General features: G+C 37.2%; 1 protein-coding gene across 1 annotated transcript in view; it reads left to right on the plus strand.

The window, feature by feature from the left end:
* Positions 1-383: 383 nt before the first annotated feature.
* Positions 384-19,670, plus strand: part of LOC129765157 (uncharacterized) — a 155,573-nt gene continuing 136,286 nt past the window's right edge. The window contains exon 1 of the mRNA XM_055765049.1: positions 384-529. The gene's annotated coding sequence lies outside the window, so the exon portion shown is untranslated. The remainder of the gene's footprint in view (positions 530-19,670) is intronic.

The following is a 19,670-nucleotide window of genomic DNA, read 5'->3' on the forward strand; positions in this document are numbered from 1 at the left end:
TGCAACTAACCTGTACCCGCGCGGATATGAAGGAACGTTTCGCCATACAGACAGGGTCCCATTCATTATCTATTCAATATTTTATGCTTCTCCGTATACACATTCCCAGATCTTACATCCTACGACGTCCCGGGTGGAGTTGTAGAACGAGTCAACAGCTATATTTATAGATTTTTTTCTTCCGCCCGAATGCTCCGCGGATGCACTGCCGATGAGCGTGAAAAACCGCCTCTCATCAGTTTGCTCCGGGATGCTGTTCTTGCTCCATTTGAGAAATGGTGTCGCGTATATCAAAAACGAAGAAAAAAGTATAACGAGAATACTCTGCCAGTGTGGGACACTTCAAAGAAAAGTTTTTTAAGAACGCCAACCTGAGAAAGAAGAAAGGCAAAGGGAAGATTAAACGGTTTGACGAGAACGTCGTATGTGAATTGACGCGCTCTTGATTTGCATCTAAATCAAAATGTAGTTCCCCATAGGATGAGGCCGGCCTCGTGCCTGATTCACGTGTCGATGGGTGTTAGATGCGGTCAGTAACATCGATAAGCAAAATTGTTGTGATGCCGGTGGCATCTTGTCGATAAACAGAAGAAGGAGAGAGGAAGAGAAGTGTACGCTGGTTATGCAAACGGAACGAATGAGATGAATAGCGAAATGTCAACCCAATCGTGTGACTTCGATGAACACAAACGACGAACCTCTTGTGTTTTGTCATACTTCTCACCATCTGTGTTGTTGGTCAGAATTATCGGAGAAAAGGAAATGGTGCGCGTTGATGGCCAGTTGTTTTGAAGGGTGTTTTGCACGTGATTTGTGATCTGAAAATTGACACTACTGGTCGGGTGTTTGTAGTGTATGTTTCGGAAATGCTACGATCCATTACCCCTTGTTTGAGGGTTTCATAGAAGCTGGTGAAAGATCTAAATATCAGATGAGTTACATGCTATGACGGAAGATAGTTCCAGATGAGGGAACGGAATGTGACAAATTCTATACTTCATAATATACCGAATTTTTTGAGGGTTGCGTCGTGCGTTATTTGAATAGAAAGCATTGGCTTCGTTTCCTTGCCGAAGTTCATAGACGGGGGACGTCATTTGAGCTCTTCGTGATTAATAGAAATTGAGTTCGTTTTGATCTTAACGCTAGGAAAACCTACTTCACAGCACTATGTATGCATTGCTTCGCAGTTCACTTAGAAGTGGAACAGATTTGGATCATGCAAGAAAAATGTAGAAAAATGCACGTTTGCCTGTCAAGCCAGTCAAGCTCAACAACGTTCGTACGTTATTTGGCAAAATTGCAGAATTCACGGAAATGTACCGCTTGGTGTGTACTTGGAAAATACACCTATACTTACCCAGAAGATCAATAACCATTCTCAAATCTTTCACTTTTTTTTGGAAAAATAATTGAATGCTGATCGCTGTGCTGTGCGGATCAGTGAAATATCTCTCCCGCATAATTTTTTTCAGCTGAATTTCAGACCACATTCGATCATTACACCATAGCATTCGGGATACCGAAAATGAATCAACGCCAAGCCTCACAATCACAGCAGGCCTCTCACAGTTGATTCATTCAGTTTCGTTCATTCTCTTTTTCGTTCTGCTCTGCGTTCACGGAATGTGAGCAAGAGGAAATATCCCTAGTTTTGTCACTCATTGATATTGATATACCAGTTCATTCAATATCAACATCGTTCTCGGACGTGTACCTGTGGCCGAGTGAAATCTCAACTAAGTATTAACGAATAACGCTAATTAATGCATACGTTGAGACGGCAAAAGTTCCACAGGGAACGTTAACGTCATTCAAGAAGAAGATCGTTCTCGGACACTGACGAAACGGTAAAATTCGTAGAGGAAGTTAAGGAAGTACAGAAAATTAATAATAGTGGTAACAAATTAGGAAGGATAGCGTGGCGGAGTGTGATGGAGTCGACAATGGGCCTGATTCTCGAATACACTTCGAATACACTTCACGGTGGAAACGGAATGAAACGTATCCGCGATGACAACGGTACGGTGTCGATATCTGGATACGAGATTAGTTTCCCACTAAACTTATCATTATAATATCAAATTATCTTCAGATAAAATTTTTATATGAGATTATTATATCACATGAAGAAAACAAAGTTTCCAATTCACATTGAATACCAGTTTGATAAGGAGAAGTTAATTTTCATTAATGATTTTTTATTTGAAAAGTGCTCATTCTGCCTGAAAACTCATTATTATCTTCGACACTTCACTAACTAGTATAGTTCAATGGCGTGCCGTTAATTTCGTCCCCACCGTGAAGTGCATTCGAGAATCAGGCCCAATGTAAGCCGAGGAAGAGGCGTTTATAAATTGTTCAAGCAAGCAAGGTTTTCGTCTTAGTTAAAATGCTTTCATTTTACATAGTGAATATGCAGTTCCAATTCCATTTGTCAGAAATGCTTCAAAAGACTCCAATTCCGATATGAAAAAGTACCATTTTGACTCAAATTCCGAACACTTCATTTCAATAGCTAAATTTACTGAACATTAATGTTGTTTTGATACCTATAAATGTTGTTATACTGAAGGGTATATGCTAAAGAATATCGGGGTTTTCATTATCCAATTATTTATAGCATCGATGTTCAATGAATTTAGTTTTCAAAATGAAGTGTTCGGAATTTGAGTCTGTTCGGAATATGAGTCAAATAAATACAGTGATGCTTCTGAATCCGGACGCTTTTTTATCCGGACACCTTTTCAATACATTCAATATTATGACAAAACCATGACATTTTTTGCACGTTGAATTGATGTGACTGATAGTTACTATTGTGCCAATTTAATTTAGTGTCAATGATAGTACCTAGCTGTTAACAAAAAAATTTCAAAAATCAAAATCAATGTGAATTTCACAAACCCATGTCCAGAATAAAAAGCACATTCAGAAAATGATTTTAAATCCGGACGGTCAAAAGTTGACGATTAAATTTCTCATTGAAGGAGTTGCATAGAAATACAGGACGGGGTCGATTATATGACCCGTTTGTATGTACGAGGGTAACTTTGTAACTTTGTCTGTAGCGCTGTCTCACATTAATAAAAATTTAACCCCCTTCCTGTTGACCGATTGATCTGAAATTTTGAACACACCGTTATCTCTGCGGTCATTATAAAACTGCGTATTTCATGATCTTGAAAATCCGAAATGGCGCCCGCTATAAAATGGCGGATTTCATATTTTCTCTAAGCCCCATCAATATGGGTATCAAACGAAAGGGCTTGACTAGAAGAACACAGTTATTTATGAAAAATTCAAATCCAAAATTGCGCCATATATATTTTTTTCCATACCTTATCAATATGGGAATCAAATGAAAGGGCTTGATTAGTAGAATACAATTACTGATGAAAAATATAAATCCAAGATGACGGCCGCTACAAAATGGTGGATAACATATTTTCTCAGAACCCCATCAATATGAGTATCAAACGAAAGGGATTGACTAGTAAAACACAGTTGTTTATAAAAAATGCAAATTCAAAATGGCCGCCAGCACAAAATGGCGCCATATATTTTTTTTCCCAAACTTTATCAATATGGGTATCAAATGAAAGGGCTTGACTGATAGAATACAATTATTGATGAAAAATGTAAATCCAAGATGGCGGCCACTACAAAATGGTGGATTACATATTTTCTCAGAACCCCATCAATATGGGTATTAAACGAAAGGGATTGACTAGTAAAACACAGTTATTTATGAAATATGCAAATACAAAATGGCCGCCACCACAAAATGGTGCAACATTTTTTTTTCAAAACTGCGTCAAGATGTGTATCAAATGAAAGGGCTTGACTATTAGAACACAATTATTCATGAAAAATGCTAATTCAAAATGGGTCACGTCAGATTTCCATTATCTGCAGTTAGTTGTTTCATTATATGCTCCACGATTTTATTTTAGTTCCATCAATGCCATAGACTAATGAAGAAAGGGACGTGATAACTACTAACTGCTACTTACCTAATTATTTTCTAGCTTTTAGTACATCATCTGTATTATTATTATGTTTAATCATGATAAAATCGTTGAACTTAAAAAGTGTTTTTTACTTATTTTATTTTTTAGCTTTTAGTACATTATCTGTATCATTAGTATATTTCGTTATAATAAAACCATTCAACAATTTCTTTAAAATTTTGGATTTGCATTTTTAAAATATAACCGTGTTCTACTTGTCAATCTCTTTCGTTTGATACCCATATTGATGGGGTTCGGAGAAAATATGTAATCCATCATTTTGTAGTGGCCACCATCTTGGGTTTATATGTTTCATCAATAACTGTATTCTACTAGTTAAGCCCTTTCATTTGATACCTATATTAATGGGGTTTTGAAAAAATATATGGCACCATCTTGTGGCCATTTTGGGTTTCCATTTTTCTTGAATAACTGTCTACTAGTCAATCCCTTTTATTTGATACACATATCGATTATGTTTAGAGAAAATATGTTATCCTCCAATTTATAGCAGCCGTCTTCTTGGATTTATATTTTTCATCAGTAATTGTATTCTGCTAATCAAGCCCTTTCATTTGATACCCATATTGATAAGGTATGGAAAAAAATATATATGGCGTCATTTTGTGCTGGCGGCCATTTTGGATTAGAATTTTTCATAAATAACTGTGTTCTAGTAGTCAAACCCTTTCGTTCAATACCCAATAAGTAATCCGCAATTTTGTAGTGGCCGCCATCTTGAATTCACATTTTTCATCAATAACCGTATTCTACTAGTCAAGCGCTTTCATTTGATACCCATATTGATGGGGTTTTGAAAAATGAATGGCGCCATCTTGTAGTGGCGGCTATTTTGGATTTCCATTTTTCATGAATAACTGTCTACTAGTCAATCCCTTTTATTTGATAACCATATTGATGAGGTTTAGGAAAAATTCGTAATCCGTCATCTTGGATTCATATTTTTCATCAATAACTGTATTCTGCTAGTCAAGCCCTTTCATTTGATACCCATATTGATAGGATTTTGAAAATATATATCTATGGCGACATCTTGTAGTGGTCATCTTGTGAAAAATACAATAAATGATTGAATTAATAAAAGAAAATTGTATCAAACGTGTTTCCATTTAGTCCCGCTACTTATGACGCACCCTTAATAAGTTCTACAAGAATTAATAAATAATTTCTCTCAAAGAATTACAAAAAAAACAAGTGTCCGGATTTGAAAGCAAAAGTGTCCGGATTTAAAATCACGACACGATGGAAGAAATTTAAAATTTTGAACAAATATAACATGATTTTGTGGAATTCTGTGATTCATAACTTAGATAAAGGCTATGGGAACGCTAATTTTTCATGCTATGATATGTCAATATTTTTTAGTAGTTGAAGTTATATTCGTAAGCGCTTAAGCGTCCGGATTTCAATGCATTACTTCTTCTTCAATGGCACTAACGTTCCTAGAGGAACTTCGCCGTCTCAACGTAGTATTACTTGCGTCATTTTTATTAGTACTTAGTTGAGATTTCTATGCCAAATAACACGCCTTGAATGCATTCTGAGTGGCAAGCTCTAGAATACGCGTGATCACAGTGCAAGTCGGAGGAAATTTCTTTGACGAAAAATTCCCCCGACCAGAACGGGAATCGAACCCAAACACCCGGCATGTTAGTTATGACGCTAACCACTCGGCCAAGGGAGCACAATGCATTACTATATAGCTATATTTTGTTCTATGATGAAAATTAAACAGCAAATAAGGTTAAAAAAGACCAATGATCGCGTAACCAAAAAAATAAATAGAATGGTGGTGTCCAAGACACGACTGCATTGGGAATACTTCGAGCTTTTTTTCGCAGACGGGTCAAACTGTGTTATAGGAATGGTGGATGAAAATTCCAACATCCAACTTTTAATTCGCTACTCGGACCGATTTTTCAGAATGCTTCCTCGCCGTCCAAGCCTATGCAATCCTTAATCCATAGTAATTTTTTGACGTAGGATCACGTCTTTCGGGAACATATTGGGGTACAAATTGAAAATCGAAAATCGAGCACATCGTGAAAATTGTCCAATTTCAAACGCTTATCGCTCAGTCATTTCATGATGGATTGATTTTTGCGTCAATCAATTTCGGCACTCCATAACAATTTTTAACATTGGATAAAATAATATATGCAATGAAACTAAATATAAAATAATTGGAAAATCTCAACCCCTATCCTAACGGGAATACCCACTTCTGATTGGTCCAAATTGACGACACATGCGGCGGCTCATGTACTTACAATTATTGGTCAGTTATTTCCTGATGGATTGACGAGATATTTGCATCAATCGATCTGAGCACTCCATAACCATTCATCACAATTGATAAAATAATATATCAGACGGCGCCAGTGGTTGTGTGGTTAGCGTAACAGCCTCACAATCCGATCGGCCTGGGTTCAATCCCAGCTGGCGTCGTTGGGATTTTCTGAGGCGAAAAATCTCTGGTTACGTCTTCCTTCGGAAGGGAAGTAAAAGAAGTTGGCCCGGCTCATGAGTTGTTGAGTCTGATAGGTAGGAACAGGTGGAGTCGCCTCCCTGATGTCGGTGATTGGCACTAAAGTGGCGGAAATAGGCCGACGAAAAATAAGCGAAGATAAAAAAAAAAAAAATAATATATCATATGAAACTAACTAGCAAACAATAAAAAAATCTCCGAACGGAAAAACCTCGTTCTGATTGATCGAAATTGAAATTAAATTTGGAACTTTTATGTTGGTTGCTTCATGAAATTTCATATCAATGATCGATATCAATGTCAAATTGAAATTCGCATTGAGGCATGTAGCATCGTGTTCCGTCGGGTTTAAAGCGAAAATGAAAATGGGTTGAGTAAACACTCAGAAAGTAGAAATTATAAATGAAATTACGTTTTCCATTTCAAATATGTTTTCTCTATGATAGCAAAACAATTTTTTTCTGTTAAGAAAACTTGATAATTGTGTTCGATAATGATATTATCTTATATTACATTGATGTTTTATTTTTTTTTTTTTATTTCATCCATACATAACACTGGAGCCAGCTCGTTCAGGGCTACAGAGGGCGGCTTTCAACATGTCTCATTTCACTTAGGCATCTTCTATCGTGATACGATATAGAATTAAAATACAATGTATTTATGCTACATGATTTTCGCGATGACAAGAAATTACGGTACACGATAGTTACCACGTTTTCTGTGGCGTCGCCGAAGTAGTGTGAAGCTAAGCGTGGAAACACACTAGACGGCTCACCCGCGCGGTTTTCGCAATGACAAGTCGCAGCAGGAGCTCGATGTAAAACACATTCAGCGGCTCTCGGCGGTTTCACTAGCTGCCATTATTATATTTTATAGACGGATGCAAGAAGAGTCTATGGTACAAGGTACAACTGTTTGGTCAGCAAGCGGATTAGAGGGGCGGTATATAAAGACAGAATGGTGGAAAACGGAAGAGGGGATGTTTACCTGAGCGAGAGGGAGAGAGAAATTGATCACAAACGTCTGAAATATTGCATTTCTCGACAATTTGGATGGAATTCGAGTATCCGCAGTTACATGACCGCAGGGTGGTTTTCACACATTGGCTCACCTGAGAGTACATTTATTTGTGCCTTGCTTTATTTACACCTTTCGAAAGCGCATAAACACCAATACTCTCATAAAACCGTTGCGGCGCATCATCTCCATCGACCCACCGCAGCGTATGAGGAGCCGTACAACAGTGACATTGGAACCGCACACACCCGCCCCGAGATGAAGGATAGAAGGTGGGAAGATTCACAGGTTTTAGTCGTGTTGAACTTTGATTGTGTTAGTAGCCAGGAAGATAGGAAGTTCACATATCAGGCATACCAGTCAGTTACTCAAATGGTACAAAATTGAATGTGCAAACGAATAACGTTGAAAGAGGATGTACAGAAGCTAATACAGATTTCCAAATCATATTTTTCGAATTCTGAACAAAAAAAAAACAAAACATATCATAAAATGTTATAAAATGTTTAATTTAATTTTTAATGTCTACTATGTTTGGATTCTAGAGCAACTTCATGGAAGTTTGACTTTTGTCAGCAATTGTAATTACTTTTTCACAATTAGGGAGCTGAAAACTTCAGTCGTCTAAAACTAAGACGCAAGCGGAAAACTTTTTGTCTCAGTCTAAGTTATACGCAGTCAATTAAATTTATTTTTCAAGTTCATTTTACATGAAATGACTTGCAACCTTTTTCCCATGCTCTGTCAAATGTTTATCCACCAAAGGAACAAAAGTTTATGTGACTCTGACTTTGTTCGTTAACGTTTTGGTCGACGTAACGAGAAGTAAAATTGAATTGAAATTAAGTTTAGAACACTTCAAAAATATTAAAATTTCAGTTTCTGTTAGAATGTCGGGACCTTATGATTTTGAACGCTAGCATTGATTTAGGGAAAAAAAAAGATCGTTCATTTCATTTGCTTATTTTTACTTTTAATAACAACACTTTTCCTATGTAGTGGGCTATTATAAGAAAAGTAACATACATAAACAAAATCTGTGACGTCACAGATTTAAAAAATCTTCCCACCTTTCATTTTCCATCTTGCACCCGCCCCGCCTTATGTGTTTTATCTCATTCACATTTCATTATCTAGACTCCGTGGCGGTCTGTCATTGCAAAAGCCGCGCGGGAGAGCCGTCCAGTGTGTTCTTACGCTAAAACAAGATGAGACAACAGGCTTCTTACTCTTCTTCGTCGTACAAAAACGAAGCCATGACATGAAGATGCCAGAGTTGTCAAATATTATAAAATTTCGGATTTTTTAAATTTCCGTTTTCATGAATCGTAGCATTTGGTTGGTGCGAATTTAATGATTTTGCATATTTTCAGTAAGGCAATCTAATGGATAAAATAAGTCTTTTAAATACACATATCTATAATATAATAATGATATCCATAACAACTCGTCCAAGATTTTCTGGAGAATCTTTTCTCGATGATTCGTGCAAAACTACGGCTCTCAACTCCATTGTAATTCAGAAACAACTTGACTCTTTCACAATACATGACCGTAGTACCGAATGCTTCGCATACAGCCGATACACAAGAACATCTTGTTGGATTGATGGAATTGCTATCAAAGCGGCGAGAAAAATGTTCAGCCCAGAAATTGATGGACAGTGATGCAGTATCGACATCATAACGAATTTCAGCTTCATCTAATTTTAGTGATAATGTGGATGACATGAATATTGAATTCGACTATGAGTACACCGTTGATGAAGCGAAAACTTTCCTCGACAGAACAGAACAAAATTCTTAGCTCTTTACATCATCAAAATAAGTCAGCGGGAAAGAACATGTCAGCAGTGTAACAATTGGTAGTCAGCAAAACACAACCTGGATGGTATCAACCATCTCTTTTTTTTCATACTTACGAGCTAGAGTTAACAACTCTGCCATCTGCATAGTGAATGATGAGACTTTCCATTTCTTCTTAGCAATGGAAATTATATTCCGAAATATGAAATCGCATTAGGGACCTAACGAAACTAAATTGACAAATGAGCGTTTTGCCGTTCACTTTACTCCATTGTGAAAAAACACATACACAAACTTGCATATAATTCCTTCACATTTCCTTTAAACTAAATATCGTAATATTCATTAAATTCACCATTTCTAAATTCAATACAAATCCAACGCTATTTTTTTTTATTGGCAACACTGAAAAAATCGGCTTTGTTTACAAAATTTATCGAAATCAGCCAATCAGAAATCAGAACGACTGACAGAAATTTGGTCCGTATCTGACATAAATTTGGTCCGTAAAAGACCCCCTGTTGTCTGATCTTATCTTAGGTGTGAAGGTGTCACACACTTTTCAAAACATCGTTAATCCATTTTCTCGTCCCAGCCTACACCGGTCCTTCCAATCCCTTCTTGTTGATTGTGTAGATGAAGAAGTCCACTTGGATATGCTACCACATGCCTAGCGCACATTTTCCGTTGCAGAATCGGATGACAAATCTAGACAGGCTTCCCGCTCTGCCTCCGTGCTACACAACATGTCCTCTACATACCAGTGTTGCCACATTTTCATCTGCACTGGAAGGTATCATCTGTACTTTTTCTTTTGGAAATCTGTACCTGAATCTGTACCATTGAAATGTTTTTTGCAAAGGAAAATTTGTTTTATTGGCACAATGAGTAGCAAGACTAAATGAAAACACGTTTGGTTTTTTTTTAATTCAATTCTTTATTGCATTTGTACAATGTGCGTTTAAGGTGTGAAGCAATTAAACAGATAGTAGCCTTTGATCTTCAATCTTTCTCGAGATTCCCGGAACCCTCTCCATCATGGTCTGGACTACCTTAAGAGCCCCCGCAGACTGCAGACTTTTTTACGACCGATAGTTTGATCGACCGACTTAAGCAGCATGGAGAGATATGCATATGCGCACATTACACCGATTCAGTTGGGTCGGTTTTTGCACTAACAGGCCAACTCGATCAAACTGTCTGCCGATAAAAAAGTATTCAGTCTGCGGGGGCTCTAAGGTGAAGGTCGAAGCTAGCCATTGTAGTGGTATAGGTAAACCCACGTGTAAAAATGGGGTAATAGTGTTTGTGAGAGAAGAGTAAAGCACACGTAAATAGATCAATTCACTTATCAGACTGTGTGGCGATCCATTGACACGAGTCTTTGAATACATTTGAAAAAAAATAACAATTCAATACTAAAGTAAAATTTACTAAAGTAATAATGTATTCCGATGAACAACTGCAAATATAAATATATATAGAAGCTGCATTTGCATATGGAGCAAAATTCTGATTATACGCGAGCAAATTTATAACACATGCGAATTGGGGCTCTTTCGGTATTAACAAGTTCTTCCGCATAGTAACTCGATGTTGATAATTCCTTAATATTTTCCATCGTTGATCCTATTGTTTTCACATATTAACGTTGGAGAGCCTTAACCCTTCTCTTCGTTGGCCGAGGCATTTGGATTGAATGTAATACTTTTCCGTTAACTGGTTTTGAAAGCATAGGCAGCCGTGGCTGTGTACCGAGCTCTGCAATACAATTTTCTTACTCAATATTAAAGTCGCTAAAACTTACATTATAGGCCCATTAAATGTAAAAATAATAATTGTATTGATATCAAACAATTTTATTCTATTGATTTTCTTGACATGAAACGCTATGAATAACATTTTATTGAGTGGTTTTTATAGCTGTTTCGATGATATTGTCTGGCATCAGCGTCAAAAAAATAACGATGCTTTTACCAATACAAACAAAACCATTGCCGAAAATAGAAAAATGAAAATTTAACTTTCAGAGCACTTGCTCGAGTTTTCTGACGTTGTTCACTATACAGTGCGAAAGCAGATGAAAATTTAATATCTTGTGAGTAATCGATTAGAGTTTGCTAATGCTTATATCGACAACCAAGATAGCTACAGCTAGACGCTGACATGAATCAGTGTAGACCTTGAGATCGTCCATGTAGAGGGTAGGGATAACTTCTTCCTGGGCGCCGTCGCCATACCATGTCTTATAGCCATGACCGTTTCTATTGATTGTCCTACTGAGGGGGTTCAGTGCCTGACAAAACCAAAGTGGGCTGAAAGAGTCGCCTTGGAATATCCCCCTCTTTATCTGCAGCGTTCTTGATTGCAAGTAGGATACGTGGTTCATCACCACGCAATCGAACTTCATCAGCATCGTCGTGTACAGCTTCCGGAATCGTATTCTGTCCGTCTGAAATCACTTATCAGCCTTTCTTAGTTTATTAGGCTCGTTTTTAGCTCGATGCACGGTTGTAGATGACACTTCCAATATTTTTGCAATACCCCGGACGGAGAGGTTAGAGTTACGCTTGAAAGCGCTGGTCACTTTTCTTGTCCGCGTTGCGGCTTCCAGCTTTCGATTTCCCTCCGACCCAGCCTTCCTGGTTTTCGATAAATGTTCACTGAACACTTTTATCACGCTGGTAACAGATACTTTGGCCACTTTTAAAGATTTCGAAAATTCAGCGTGCGAGTTGTTCGGATTTTTACGCTGAGTGAGTAAAGTATTTTGATACGCTGTTTATTTATTTGTTGCTCGGACGCCATTTTAATAACTGAACAGCAAATGTCATAGTTAATATGCAGGCCTAATTTTACACGCATACAACAACATAAGCATAGAGCATCGAAGACTGCAACATACCAATTATGAGAACACTTGTAATACTAACCTCGAGCCAACCACGAGTAATCGGTTACATATTACTAACATAGTTGTAAGACAAAAATTGTCACAATATTGGACTCCCGGCCCCGTCAGGCTAACGCCACATGTGCCTTAATAAAATATATATTTTGGAAAAAAAACAACATAACGAGGGGTTGTTTTCAATGCACGATTTAAAAAAATGCGTTAAATGAAAGTCGATTGAACCCTAGTGTTAACGTAGTCTCCATCTATGAACGGTGCGACCATCTTCTAACAGGTAAAAGACAAATTTTAGGCTATAATTGGTTCACATATTTATCATCGCTAGAGCTAATGCCTTTATTTCATCGGTATAAAATGTAAACTATCCGAACGGAGAAAACAAAATGTGATCAACCGATGCATTCGTCTCTTTCGAACCATTTGAGAGGCTGGTATTTTTATTCAATTCTACGGTTGTAAAAAAATCTCATAAAATCATGAATACCAAAAAAAAATAAAACGCACCGTTCGGTGAAATACTCGTTTGTTGATCGCCCGTTCGTTTTTTTTTCGGTGGCTTCTACCTTCATTACTGCATCCCAAAGCCGGCGTTTCGCTGGGAGGAAGTGATTTGCTTGCTCAATGACATCACATGGAGTCGTAAAAATTCTCGGTCGCGGTGTATTTCCCCCTTGCGCGTATCCACGGGAAGAAGTCAACGGCGATATTTATGGCACAGTTTTAAAACCGTTGGCTATAAGTCCTCATAGTTATTGAATATGTTTAGAATTTATTGTTGTCAACACAACTGATGATGAAGTATTTTCCAGCAGAGACTTAACTTGATACAGCGAGATTCATATTTATGACATAACGAAATAAAACTCTTTTGACCTCATTTTTCTAAATGGTATGGTTTTTACCAAAAAAAAAAACGATGACTTCGAACTTGTATTTTTTTGGAGTTTGGGTCTTTGATCTTGATTACTACGGACAAGCGTGGACGTTTTTCAGCAAATGTCACAAAAATCATGGTCGTGGGGTCTCTAATATGAAGATGATAAAAAGTGGTGGACCAAAATTGGGAATAAATAATTGAAATATTTAGCATTACCACTTACCACTTTTCTTACCTTTATAAGAAAAATGTCTCTCGTTTCCATTGTTCATCTTTATAGCTTGGCTGCTTTGCTTCGTCCTAGTATAGGTGAATAATATCAATTCAGCTTGTTGATATTCCGTAAGCTTATTAGTTTTGTTTGTGATGGTGCCGTACTGCTACAAAAACATTAGCATCGCAAATATTTTCTTAACAAAATTTCACGCTCCGTTGATTTGAATGGCCACGGGTCCAAGTGAAGGAATATCCAACGTACGTCCGGCTGGTCTGTAGCGAGCCACTTTGGAGCGTGAATCTGGCTCACAGACTCGGAATTCACGAAGCGTTACATTTCGCTGATTGTTATCATCCTGGTAGTAACAAAGCAATGAAAAAAACAAATTTTAGAAGCGAATTTGGCTTTAATCACAATCTAAATGGTGTTTTATGGGTTCTGAATTTTCCATCAAGCTGGTGTTCTGAGGCGTCAAATTAAATGAGAGGTTATTGACTTGCTCGTAATTCTAGCACACACTGATTATCATATTAGATGATGTTTGTTCGTTTCTACTGCACTCTTCCGGAGCAACAGGGACCGTATTTACAATGTAATGAATGTAGATTCCTCATGCGGGACTGATTCACAGACTGTTTGTATAATACGTGCTGTGCCTTATGATTTGAGATGTCATTCTCGGAACGTTGCATAGAAACTCTGTTTGAATTCGGTTATAACTTGCGTTATCGTTATCAAGTATTATATTTAGTATTTATCAAGTATTATGTGGGTTCCCTCATAAAAGTAAATATGCTACATTGCTATACTTTCTGATTCAGAAAGAATATCTTTTGATATTAGAGTGGAATGAAATAATGACGAAAGAAGAATCTGTTTAAATTTGGAAAATGATTCGAATCGACTTTAGAACAAATGTGCTGAAGAATAAATCATTTTATGTCGTTCATGATGTTTTTTTGTTTCTGTTGTCTGAATCATTCTTCAGATAATACTGGATGCTGCTGGCAACTGTTTCCCTCGCACAACCGTTTGACTTTCCCGGAATCACACAGTGAAGTTATGGAAATAGGATCGGCACTACAAAGAACAGAAAACATGTACAATACATAACAACACTGTTATTGGGGTCTTCAATATCTATCTCCGAGGGAGACACCATGGCTTCGTATGCGTATATGACTCAACGCCCTCACATGAACTCATAAACCCGATCTCGAAAATCAGCCGATTGGAACGACACGCAACTATGAGCATGTACCGCACCGGCTTTAATAATAGTATATTCACCTCATTTTTTTTACTTCTTTGGAGCTGCAGGAGAAGTTACCCCCAAGACGATACCGATGACGATGACGGGGAAGGAGGACCGCCGCTGCTATTCTCCGCAATCAGCAGTTTGAAAGTAACGGTTGGAAATTTATGGTTCGAAGACATTGTTGTAACTCCTCACGGGAGACGACAAATTATACCAATCACGGTGAGGGAGTAGTGGTTAATGGCTTTGAATTGTGGATTTGTACTGTTTTTAATGTTAATAATTGCTGCTGTGCTGAATTGAAGAAAAAATGTGCTTCGTATGAGTTCAAGAATGTATTCAATTCTCCTGTGTCACGCGATATTTTTCATGGCTTGATTACGGATATTAACAATGTCAAAATTAAATAGTATCCCACAGTGACTGTGTCGAAAATTTATACAAAAAGACAATTACACTCCTCCACAGGTTTACCACTGCTTGTGTGGCAAATTAAAACATCATCAATAAAGCATTTTGTCTTTTTTTCATACAACCCAAAAACAAAGCGTTTTTGGATGCCTAATGGTGTAAACTATCTGTTGACCTAATTATTATTTCCATTTCAAGCATGTTTTACTACTGAATACACTTTTATCTAAACAAGATCATTTTTAAGAGATATCACAATCATGGATCATGTTTGTCCAACGAATCTATTCAATTAAGTTCATGCCAATTACGACATAGTTTATATGTTACACTTATCATTCAATTCAATGTCCTCTTTAATCAACTTCTGTTGACTTGATGGACTTGATTTTCAAGTGTTTTCAATACGTTCGTAGGTAAGGCGTTGAAATCAATCACATTTGCATTCCAGAGTAAGAAACCACAAGTAATAAACACCTTGTTCAAACAATCGTTCGAATTTGTGGATTTTTATTATTATTCGTTTATTTTTACAGGCTCTGTTACATAAGTAATACGGAGCCGAATTGTTAACTATATTTCAATAACTATATAAAAACAATTTTCTTAACTCTCAACTTAACTTAATAATGTAGAAAACCGATTACTTGAATCTTCTTGAATCTATTCGTATATCTATAGTGTATCCACATTTCAATTTATTCTACGGTTTATAACAAGGGGACCAATTACTCGCAAGGAAAGAAAAAGTGGACATAAGGATACAAAGCAACTCATACACGAAGATCGAAAGCTTTAAGGAAACATATATATGGAACATGAAATCAAGGTCTAACCGAGCCGACACATTTTTTACCGGCATGTTGGGCTGTCATCCTCGTGCCCGAAGGGAGTTTTCCAAATTAGATCTGGCGACAAAATACACCTCGCACGACCAAACAACGTGCTCGATGTGGTGACAACCTTCGCTACAAACGCGGAGATTGCTGCTGGCAAAATTGAAACAAAAGAGTAGCGCATCTAACGAACAGTGAAGTCCCGACTTAAGCCTAGATTTTTGTACCACGGTTTGAGGCTTACCTGACATAACAGCGTCTGGATAAAGCACTCAAAATTTCTCGTATCTTCTCGAGGAAGTACGGTGAGTGCTTTTCCGGGCTCACTGAACGGATAGCTTCGACAGAGCTAGGACTTTCCGTTACAATGTAATAGCGTAGAACAGGTCATGAGACGACGCTGTCCAGCGCCCAGTGTATCGCTGCTAATCCAGCAATAACAGTTCGGCTGAAAAGTTTATATGGAAACACAGTAAAACTATTTTTACTAAATTCAATTTTATTATTCAACATAATTGCTTTACATCTTGCAACTTTTCGATTCCATTTTCATAGTACTCTTTCGATTTTTCCAAAATAGGCCTCAGTTTCGGTAAACATTCCATCAACGGTCTTAAATTTCTTATCATCGAGCATTCTCTTCAGGTATGCGAACAGAAAATAGTCACTGGGGGCCAGATCTGGGGAATACGGTGGATGCGGAAGCAATTCGAAGCCCAATTCATGCAATTTTGACCGTTTTCATTGATTTGTGATTTTTTCCATTTTTTTCACAATAACAAAAGTTGCTTTACTCTCATATGATGGTGCTTTGTGATAGTCAAGTAGATTTTTGCAAGAGGCGCCATCTAGATGTCAACTTTATGAACCTTTAAGCCGAACTGTTATATACTGAGCAAGGAAACTGAAGACTGTAGGATGTGCTGAAAAATTCGTTAACACTCCAAATCCTGTGGACTCGTTCATAGAGGACCCATCGCTAAAGTACATATTACCACATTTGATACGCCCATACTTTGCATAGAAAATCGCAAATCGATGATAATCTGGAATTCCATGAAAATCCTGCTTCATGGACAAATTAAAATGCACAGAGGAATTGATGTAGTCAGGAAAACAAACACGGTTGGGAATATGCGAAGAAGGAACAACCTGCATGAGGGAAGATTCATGATATGAATTCATGAATCCGGAGCGAAAATTTACAATACGGAGACAAAGATACTGAATTCGCTCTAGTTTAATAAAGTGTGTTTTGGCAGCTGATTGAAAACAGAATTTGCCATACTCCATCACTGAGAGAATAGCTGTTCGATACAACATTATGAGATCTTCTGGATGGGCTCTCCACCAGGTGCCGGTAATTGTACGGAGAAAGTTTGTTTATGGCATTTTTAACTCAGATACTCAATATGGACTCTCCAAATACATTTGGAGTCGAACCAAACCCCAAGTATCTGACATGGCATGAGTGATCGGTTTACCCAAAAGTTGAAGCTTTGCTTTTGCCGTACTATGCCTCCTAGAAAAGACGACCATCTCTGTTTTCTCCGTGGAGAAATCTATCCTAGCCTAATGGCCCAGGTTGAAGAATTGCTCAAAGTATCTTGTAGGGGTCCTTGCAGGTCGGATCATTTGATCCTATGACATACACCATTCCATCATCTGCTAGTTGTCTTTGGTTACAATTTTGCGTGAGACAATTGTCAATATCGCTTACGTAGAATTTGTACAAAAGGGAGCTTAAACATGAGCCCTGGGGGAGGTTAATGTAAAAGGCCCGACCTACTGCCGAATGTCCGTGAGAAAAATTCAAATGTTTCTCACAAAGCAATTTATAGGGTAAACGATCATGGTTTGTTCAATTTGGGGTGTTTTTACGCAACTAGTAAATGCAAATCGGGGGATTTTTTCATCAATGAAATTTCCTTCGACTTGCACTGTGGTCACACGTATTCTAGAGCTTGCCCCTCGGAATACATTCAAGGCGTGTTATTTGGCTTAAGAAATCGGCTTTTTTAGATGTGTGTGATTTTTTTCAGATTTTTTTCAGTGTTGCATATTATTGTCTCAAAGCTATTGAGAATGGCGTGAAATAAACGAAAAGATGCATTTTTCACCATCGATCCTATGGTGTACCATATAAGGACACAAATATCTGGTTCTACTGCCAAAATGTTTGATTTAGTACTCTATCCAATATCTTCCACACAACGGGTGATTTGGTTTGGGGAACTTTCTATTCCCTTACCCAGCCAGAATCTTCGGAAATATTGAAAAAAACCGCGCAACACTGGAAAAAATCTGAAAAAAATCACACATATCCAGAAATGCCATTAGAACACATTTCAATATGAATCAGAGCAGTACTGAATCTCTAAATTCCAAATTTTTTTTCAAAATTTCAATATTTTTTTTAGTACTTAAATTTTGGATGATTTTTTAAAATAATTTTTCTTGATACACCGTAGTAAGATGCACATTCATTATTTTTTTTCAAGTTTTTATCTCGCAGCTTTTGAAGATGGCGTGAAATAAACGTAAAAGTACGTTTTTCACTATAGATCCTATGTTAAACCACATAGTGGTTAAAAAAAAAACGCCAAAATTTCTTATTTAATATCCTATACAATATTTGCCATACAGCCAGTGATTTGGTTTGGGAGCACTTTTTACTCCCTTACCCGGACATCCCCATCAATAATTTTAAAGTTTTTCTGCAAACAATGAACAAATCTTGAACGAAATTTTATATAGTATGTATTTTATCATAGTAATTTTAATAGCTTATGCTTGATTCATTACCATCTAATACCTTCGTAGATGTCGACACCGTATCTTATCCGTATACTCCACCCACGTATTTGGGCAATAGATGTCGACCTGTACCGTCGCCATCACGAATTAATATTTTAAGCTTCGTGCTCCATCGTTGTGAAGCGAAAATGATAACGATAAAAGATGATTAAATGATAATTAGTATGCTACAGTTTCCATGTGGAATGAATAAACTTTTAAAATAGAAACTTATAAATGAAAATTATTTTCTTCGCATCAAATATGTTGCTCTATGTAATTGAGTAACAAGTTGCTCTACAAAAAGTGAAAAAAAAATGAAATAAAATAATATCTGGAGGTAATTTTATTTCATGATAATGAATTTTAGTAGGGATTTCAGGAAAAAAATTGAAAATTGATTGAGTAAGGTTCAGTGATACGTGTTTTATGGTTTCAGGTAACAGCAAGTAATAACTTTCATTCAAATTTTGAGAATATTAAATTGCCTTTTTGCACACTAACCTAATAGAGAGTAATTTGTCTCACAAACATAGATTTTAACACAAGATGTCGCACAGTATCCTAGACATCTCGAATGAAAGTGTCCCTGCCCTGTTACTGTAATGATGGAGCGAGATAAGAAAATCCGGATTTTCATCATTATTACCCGTCATATCAATTTTGTCAACCTTACACGATCATTGTTATTGTCATTCTCATGTCATTATTATTCATCGTGTAAGGGATCCTTAAGACTAGGCCTTTTGTTTCCGCCGATCAAGGCAAAAAAAGATCATTTTCTCCAACAATTTCGGAATACATGATCCCCTTTATTCCTCGCGGCGAGTTACGTGAGATGGTTCAAATCACTGCATTCCCGTAGGCGAATGACGTGACTACAGTTCGTTACTAGGTGAGATTTGAAGTCGTGTCCTCATTTGTAATCGACTTGGGTGTCAAAAGTAAGGTGGCTTCCAGGATAAAGTGATAAACTTTGCTATCTCACGTCACTCGCCGCGCGGAATAAAGGGG

Source organism: Toxorhynchites rutilus, chromosome 2 (assembly GCF_029784135.1).
Source record: "Toxorhynchites rutilus septentrionalis strain SRP chromosome 2, ASM2978413v1, whole genome shotgun sequence".
Taxonomy (NCBI): domain Eukaryota; kingdom Metazoa; phylum Arthropoda; class Insecta; order Diptera; family Culicidae; genus Toxorhynchites; species Toxorhynchites rutilus.